Here is a 9012-nt window from a genome sequence, read left to right as displayed (position 1 = left end):
CTTTCTTTTTTCTTGAGAATTAGTTAGTTGACACTACCGACCTTACACCAAGATGGACACTTGTTTTCATCGAGCATAAAATGATGAAAGATAAAATCGACTTCGAAAGGATTTGAACTCAAAACGTAAATAGTCGGAGATAAAGATAAAAATAAACAACAACCACAAAACTTTTTTTTTACCGTCTAACGTTTCTGCTAGCTCGCCGCTAGAGGGAGGGAGAAAGAGAGAAAGATCTAATGATGAAACTATAAGCGTAGACATTGTTTCTAATTCTTTTGTATGTATTTACTTATTTCTAAAGTAAATAAAAGGTAAAAGTCAAATATTTAAAGCATATTAGAAAGCAAAGAATGAATTCTTGTCAGAAATTATAACAGAAATTCCATAGATATTACTGTCTACGAGCATACATTAAACACGATCCTTGTAAATATCTGGTACCATGACTAGTGCGTCTCTAAGAAATATGTTAAATACAGCGTTAAGTTGGTGTCCAGACGACAGCGCACCGTCAATTCTCTTGAGCATAGTTTGTGTTTTAAGTTCATATCTAAGTTTAATTCACAGATGTGACATTTTATAAGTCGAAGTATTTAGTTAAAATATTCCGTGGCCAAAGTTCTTGATAAACTAGTATCGTATGCTGTAGGTCTGCATGAGTAAAGAATTGGTTTTATTGCCTAATTCGACGGATGCTTAATCAACACTTTCCCAGAAGATTATTGCTGGAATATTGTTATAATAAACAAATAGACAGTATTGGCATTATTTAAGCAATATTGGAAAATATCGATTCATCAGGCTTATGTATAAATTGAGTTGTTGAATGAAACCTTATTTCACAGAATACACGTGTGTGTGTATGTGTGTGTATGAGGGGGGGGGGTTCTCATTGTTGAAGATGTTCTTAAGATTTCATGAGCATATGATAGTCAAAGCAAAACACAAATACACAATAAACCACAAATCCGAATTAGCGGGTCTCTTTAATTCGTCCTAGTTCTTCTATGTTATTAACAGCTTTCCGTCTTATATCAGCGAAGTGCTATGTCATAGAGAATGAGTGAGGAGAACGTACGATCTTGTGTTTCCTGAAGTGTTGAATTTTATTCGCAATAGCCAATTGTATGTAATAGCCAATCAGTACACAAAATAGAGAGATTATAGATATTTCTAATACAAGCAGAAAACGAAAACTTTGTTGGTGTCTGTAGAAGCATTAAAATCAGAACTTGGTGTCACTAAATACTTACTAGAGATTCGGGTCAGCGTTCTATCATTTTTGCTATTCCATTTCGCTAAATCACTTATTGCCTGATTTGAGAAAGGACAAAATGTTAACAGATACCAAAACAGTAATAAAATACAATAATAATTCTTTTTCCTCTATGCACCAGGGCTAAAATTTTGGCAAGAAGGAATTAACAAATACATCAACTCCAGTACTCAACTGGTACATATTTTATCGACTCTGCAATGAGGAAATGCAAAGTCATCGTCAGTAGAATTCGAACTCACAACATCAAGTAACGACTATAGCAGCTTGCCGGCTTAATAACAATACTTCCTGCTAAAGAAACAAGACCTGGAAGTTTTTGGAACTTGTTTCAGAATTGATCAAATTATCGTAATGAGAAATCGAAGACAATTTGTTACCCTCATGATAAAGGTAATAGCATAAATGTAAATAAAAGTGGTGAAGGAACGAAGAATCAGAATGCATTAGAAAGCTGAGTGACCGACGCTATTGTAACTTTGGTTCCGGTACGTTTCGTTAAATCAATTAATAAGTAGGCATTGCGTTAGAAACGTGTCTCTTAGTGTTCGGGGAATACAGCAAAATACATCATTGATGAATGATGTTGAAGTCTGGTAAGATATGCAGATGTAGACAATATAGAACTGAATTGCTAATACGTAGCGGTTGGTATATGTTTAAAGGTTTTTCGCTCTACGTTGTTTGATCTATTTGCTACAGACGTTTCAGCTCATACATCAATTTGAAGGATCCATTGAATTCACGAATACAACGAGTAAGTGAATATATTATACATCTTCTACTCTGGGAGCGTTCTGGATATAAAGTCGATAACCAAAGTAAAGAAACACAGCATGCAGAAAATTCTGATTATGATGAAAATAAGTACATTTGTCTTGTGTGAATATGATACATCTTATAACATGCATAGAAGTGAATTTAGTAACACACCTGTTCCCTTAACCTTTCACATGGCATAAAATATTCTTTCAGCACCTGGAAGGCGATGTTTCTCATTTAGTATATACGTGAATTAATGTGGCTGTTTTTCAGTGTCTACATTAATGTATGTATGTGAGGGCGCATGTATATGTGTGTGTTTATGGATGTGTGTGGGTGTTGGGGTATAATTTTGGTGTTTGAGCTTTGTGTGTGTGTGTGTGTGTGTGTGTGTGTGTGTGCCTTTGGGTGATGGTAGGAAACAATTTACAGAGGGAAGCTTGTGCTCACGCAAGTGTATGAATGTGCAGTGTGTGCATGTGTTTGTAACAACTTGCAAATGAGATTCTTCAACAAAACTTGAATACCCTATTTCTAGAGCTGTATATACATACACATATAGACTAATAGAGAGAGAGAGAGAGAGACAGAGAGAGAGGCACTGATAGAGAGAGAGACTGAGAGAGATATACATACAAACACATAGTTATCTACGCATATACATTCAAAGGCAATATACATAAATATACAAATGTGTGTGTGCGTGTGTGTGTGTGCGTATGCGTGTGTGTGTGCATACGCGCGTGTGTGTGCCCGTGTGTGTGTGCCCGTGTGTGTGTGCCCGTGTGTGTGTGTGTTCAACTGCAAGTTTTCGTCAACAAAAGAGGGAATTGTCAATTCGTGTTTTTTAGTATATGATTTCTTTAAATAGATTACTTTCTTGTGATTATCTACTTAACCGCAATTTAAAACATTACATGTTGACACCCTCACGTATAACTTGTAGAATGAACGAAATATTAAAAATTTTTGTATGCTTCCTTGTCTTGCACAAAAAAAAACGGATATGCCAATAAGTGTGTTGTTGTGTTGGCACTCCGTCGCTTACGACGTCGAGGGTTCCAGTTGATCCGATCAACGGAACGGCCTGCTCGTGAAATTAACGTGCATGTGGCTGAGCACTCCACAGACACGTGTACCCTTAACGTAGTTCTCGGGGATATTCAGCGTGACACAGTGTGACAAGGCTGACCCTTTGAATTACAGGCACAACAGAAACAGGAAGAAAGAGTGAAAGAAAGTTGTGGTGAAAGAGTACAGCAGGGTTCGCCACCATCCCCTGCCAGAGCCTCGTGGAGCTTTAGGTGTTTTCGCTCAATAAACACTCACAACGCCCGGTCTGGGAATCGAAACCGCGATCCTATGACCGCGAGTCCGCTGCCCTAACCACTGGGTCATTGCGCCTCCACATGCCAATAAGTATTCATGGAGAAAATTATGAACGTATCAAGATCATTTACAAACGTATCAGCGAATAGATCTTTCATATGCGGTATTGTCACAGATACTGGTTCAGAAACAGCGCAAGAAAATGCCATGTCCCTAACTCGCTCGTTTTGCTGGAACAAACCAAAAGAAAACTTTAATGGTGGAAAATTTACCATCAAAAACTTTTGTCTTGGCAGAAAAAAGAAAATCAATGGAGGGACATACACTAGTTTATCACTAAAACGTTCTAAAACTTCCATAGTTTTCTCTCTTCTTTCTTTGTAATTTGCTTTCTTTGTTCTGGTTTAAATTCTAGACATTTACATAGATTATCAAATAATTGAATATTTGCTCCTCCCTTACTCCATGCAGAAGACATACAATATACAGAAACAGGTTTATCTTTTGTGGAGAGTCGTTCGTCTGTAGATAGAGAAGTAGAAGGAAATATTCTTTTCTCCTCTAGGCATAAGACATTTTGAGGGTGGGGGAGCCAGTCGATTAGATCGCCTCAGTACGCAACTGGTACTTAACTTATCAACCCCGAAAGAATGAAAGGCAAAGTCGACCTCAGCGGAATTTGAACTCAGGACGTAAAGACAGACGAAATACCGCTAAGCATTTCACCCGGTGTGCCAACGTTTCTTATTTCTTTACTGCTCACAAGGAGCTACACACAGAGGGGACAAACAAGGACAGAAGAACGAATTAAGTCGATTATATCGAACCCAGTGCGTAACTGGTACTTATTTAATCGACCCCGGAAGGATGAAAGGCAAAGTCGACCTTGGCGGTATTTGAACTCAGAACGTAGCGGCAGACGAAATACCACGAAGCATTTCGCCCGGCGCGCTAACGTCTCGGCCAGCTCACCGCCTCAGTGGAAGGAAATATTATTATCACAATGGAAAATAGATCTTGAATAATTTATTTATACAAAATTTACGAAAATGGCTTAACAGTAAGAACGAGAGTTACTAATAATAATCGTTTCAAAATTTAGCACAAGGCTAGCAATGTTAGGGCGTGGTATTAGCCGAGTATATAACAACACCCAACCTCAACACTTGGTTAGTACTTAATTTCACCGACTGAGAAAGGATGAAAGTCAAACCTGCCTTCGATAGAAATTGAAACCAGAACGCACACATGTCAGGAAGAATGCGCACATTATTTTCCCGGAGGCTTTCACTATTCTAATAGATCTGCCAAGTATGCTTTGGATATCTCTTGGATCTCTCTCTCTCTCTCTCTTCTCTTCCATAACATTTGAATTTTTTGTACTCCCCCTCTAAAAACTTTCTCGTCCCCTTTGCCCCTAATTTTCTAACACTTTATCCGTCAACATTACTATTTTCTCTGACATACTTTCTACCGCTTCACCCAATCACCGATGCCGTTCTTTTAACACAGATATACTGATTAATTCTCACTCACGCTCTCCCTATGTTTCATTCATTCTCTTATTTTTTCTTTCTGTTTTCGACAAAGGAGTAACTTCCGCAATGCTTAGATACTTTTTGTAGAAGTGTTAGACTACTCACCAGTTTTGCTAAAATTTTTGTTATGTTGTCCTTTGTGAAGTTTAATATCTTTACATTCCTGTGCATACATACATACACACTTATATATATATATATATATATATATATATATATATATATATATATATATATATATATATATATATATATATACTAAACTAGACTAGACTACCCGTAACACGCTGCGCCACCTGGAACGGAGTTTTTGTTTCGTGAGTTTTTCTTATCTAGGTTATTTTGCATGCTTTCAACGAATGTGACATAGAAATCACGCATAAACGGTTCCTTTCCTCGGAAAAGGAAAGATTTGGCTGCTATTTCTTGCAACCTGCTACCACGTAACAGGTATTTCGGGTCCTTTATCGCAAATAGCTGTTACGTGGTAGCAGGGCGTACTAGAAATAGCAGCCAACTCTTTGAAGCTGAGACACCTTGAATGTACTCCAAGAAATTTTTGGAACGATCTTCTACCTTGACTCTCAGAATTGTCATCCGGATCAGCTGGATTTGTTCGTTAATTTCCGTAATAGTGGTCGTGAAGATATTAATACCCAAAACGGTGCATAATTTGAAAAGTTTCCGAAATTAACTTAATTCTGAAAGGGAAGTAACTCTTACCTTTCGATGAGACAGTGATTTGACTAAGGAAAAAAATAAGATTTGTTTTTTTTACAATAATTGTTTCTATTTTCGGTTTTGTTAAATGTTTTTTTCAATTATTTTCAAGTGAATACCATTACAAAAACGTTTTGGGTATAAATGTTTCAATGGAAAGAGGCTGCTCTTTCACAAGGACGTATTTCATACAAGCATATGCCAGCTTATATCCATATCAAATACTTTTCCTAGACCTTTTAGTTAATTTGGGTATTAGTGTTTATTGATGGTTCCTCTTCGACATTAGAACTTAACACTCATAAAATTTCCGTTGTCGTTATAGATGTATTAATCTATCCGATGTAGGAGAACAAAATTTAATAATATAATATAACACATCGCGTACGAACGTTTCAATTCCCACCTTCATACATATTTTACAATTAAAATTTCATTATGAATTTAAAAGATAAAAATCTCTTCAGGTCAAAATTGACGTATAGTCTTATATATTAATAGATAGAGACCTCCTTACATACTGAATAGCAGCATGTGTATATGTCTGTGTGTTTTAGTATGTGTGTCTTTGGATTTCATTCTAAAAATAGCTACAGGTTAAACTAGGACCATAGTGGACAATAGCTAGTTGCAGTCTTTAAGAACTAGGGCATACTAATATTCACTCTTAATGCAAGTTAGATCGCATTTTTAGAATGCTGGCAACCACCCTTTTTACTACTCACTGAAATGGGAATTAAAACGTGCGTAGACGACATGAAAATGACATATATAAATAAATTGATTTTTCTGTGTTCATACTTTCCATTCTCTTTGTTATACACACATACACACACACACACACACACACACACACACACATACACACACACACACACACATATACATACATATATATATATATCTGTAAAAATATGTGACACTTATTCGGTAGCCATTATAAAACTCCGAGTTTCGGATGCCGGGGTGGGAACCCACGCCGCCATCTTTTCAGTTATCTGGCTAGATAACTGAAGAGATGGAGTCGTGGGTTCTCACCCCGGTAACTGGTACTCAATTTATCGACCCCGAAAGGATAAAAGGCAAAGTCGACCTCGGCGGAATTTGAACTCAGAACGTAAAGACAGACGAAATACCGCGAAGCATTCTACCCGGCGTGCTAAGGCTTTTGCCAGCTCACCGCCTTACAAAACCGAAAAATTAAGAATTGGACATCAGTTAATAGGCACGAATGAAACATGAGATTCAAAGTAAGACTATACGGAACTCAATAAATAAAATATACTATAAGTTATATAAGAAACATAAAACGCAAATCAATCAAGATAATTCCGACAGAATCAACCGCGGCTCCTCATATCTCTGACACTCTTTTTACCGTTGTTTATCTATCATTGTCGTCCGAATAATTTCTCGTTCTATAAATACCTGTGAGAAATTTGGGATTCGAGCGGATGGTTTACATAAGCTTTCGTAGTATTACCCTTCGGTTTTTATTCAGATCTTCCGTGTAATCTGAATGGATTTCTTTGTCAATCTGTCCTGATTTAGTCCGGAAATAGCCGCAAAGATGACTTAAGACCTTAGTCTTTATTTCTTGCGGGGGAAATTTTTCGAAGGAGTTTTCCGAAATTAGTAGATTGGGAAATGAATGAATGAATGTATGAATGAATGCAAAATCGAAAGAAAGCATAAACATTTCATCCTTTTTATAGTCCCTTCACATCTGTTTATACTCTGTTTTTTTTAATCCACCGCGTCTTGCACCTCAATATCTTCATCTTCAATATCACTGCCATTACCGCAATCACAGCTAGTATCATCATATTCACCGCCTGCAATACCACCACCATCATAATCCGCAAAGAAATTACTATCAGCATCATCATCATCACAATTATATACATAATCATCGACACAAACATCATCATCATCACAATCATCATAATTATCACCGTATGATTCTTGTAGATATGTCTCTTCTCTATTTCTTTATCACCCCCATCATATTTGTGATTTCCTATCCTATTCATCCTCCTTACCCTCCTCTTCCTCCTCATTTTCCCCCTTCTCCTAACCCTCTTCCTTCAATCTCTTTACTATTCCCTCTCCATAGAGTTCCTCTTATTTCCACACGCTGCAATTCCTGTGTGTCAAATCAGCTAATTTATGTATTTATGTGCGTCTGACTGGGTTCTGCGTTCGAACCCTTGACCTCATTGCCCGCAGCAGTTTTAATGCCTATTACGTTATTTAGATGATATTAGCCATTTTCACATAATGAAGCCAAGCAAATATGAACTTATAATACATGCGTCCGCCCCTGTATTTGAACTTATAACCTTTGTGTTGCTAATATGTTTAATATAGACGACCTGCTGAGAAATGTAATCATTCATATCGATGTGTGGAGGCGAATGAGTCGTTTTGTGTCTCTACTCCCGCGTGAGCAAGCAAATTGCATTTATTTGTGTGTGTACGTCACTACAGACGCGTATTTATTCTTGTGGTGCATTTTGTCTCTTCTGCACGAAAGCGTTTTGTGTATTTATATTTACGTGTGTGTGTGTGTGTGTGTGTGTGTGTGTGTGTGTGTGTGTGTGTGTGTGTATTGTGTATGGTGCATTTTGTGAGTGACTGTCGAAGTGTAAATATGTGCAGAATTAGAGATGTGTATGACGGATCTATCTATCTATCTATCTATCTATCTATCTATCTATCTATCTATCTATCTATCTGTATGTAAGTATATATATATATATATATATATATACTTACATACATACATACATATAGATAGATAGATAGATAGATAGATAGATAGATAGATAGATAGATAGATAGATAGATAGATAGATAGATATGCGTATATATGTATAATATATATATATAATGTTTGGGAGGTTCGTCTGTGTGTGTTTATGTGTATGTATTCATGTGTCTAAGTATTAGCGAAGTAGGTAGATAGATGCACAGAAAGACAGATCTAAAGATAAATAAATATGTAAATATGTAGATGACTACTTAGACAGGTAGATGCATAGAGATAGGTAGATAAATGCATAAGTAGAAAGCCGCTAGCCTCTTCAGTATGTGCATGGTACATATTTTATACATATGCATGCACAAACACATGAAAAACCCACACACTTATACACACGCATATATAATAGAAATATTGTATCATGAACGAATATTGGTTCATATACACGCACGAAGTTAATTACATACATACATACATACATACATACATACATATATAATACATACATACATACATACATACATACATACATACATATAAAGCATAATATAAAAGTGTGTATATGTTTGTGTATTGCTTACGACCTTCTGTATTTGCCATATACATAAGGCATCCAGCCA

This window comes from Octopus bimaculoides, chromosome 6 (assembly GCF_046866305.1).
Source record: "Octopus bimaculoides isolate indiv1 chromosome 6, ASM4686630v1, whole genome shotgun sequence".
Classification (NCBI taxonomy): domain Eukaryota; kingdom Metazoa; phylum Mollusca; class Cephalopoda; order Octopoda; family Octopodidae; genus Octopus; species Octopus bimaculoides.
The sequence above is the reverse complement of the archived record's forward strand: the minus strand, read 5'-3'. Positions refer to the sequence as shown.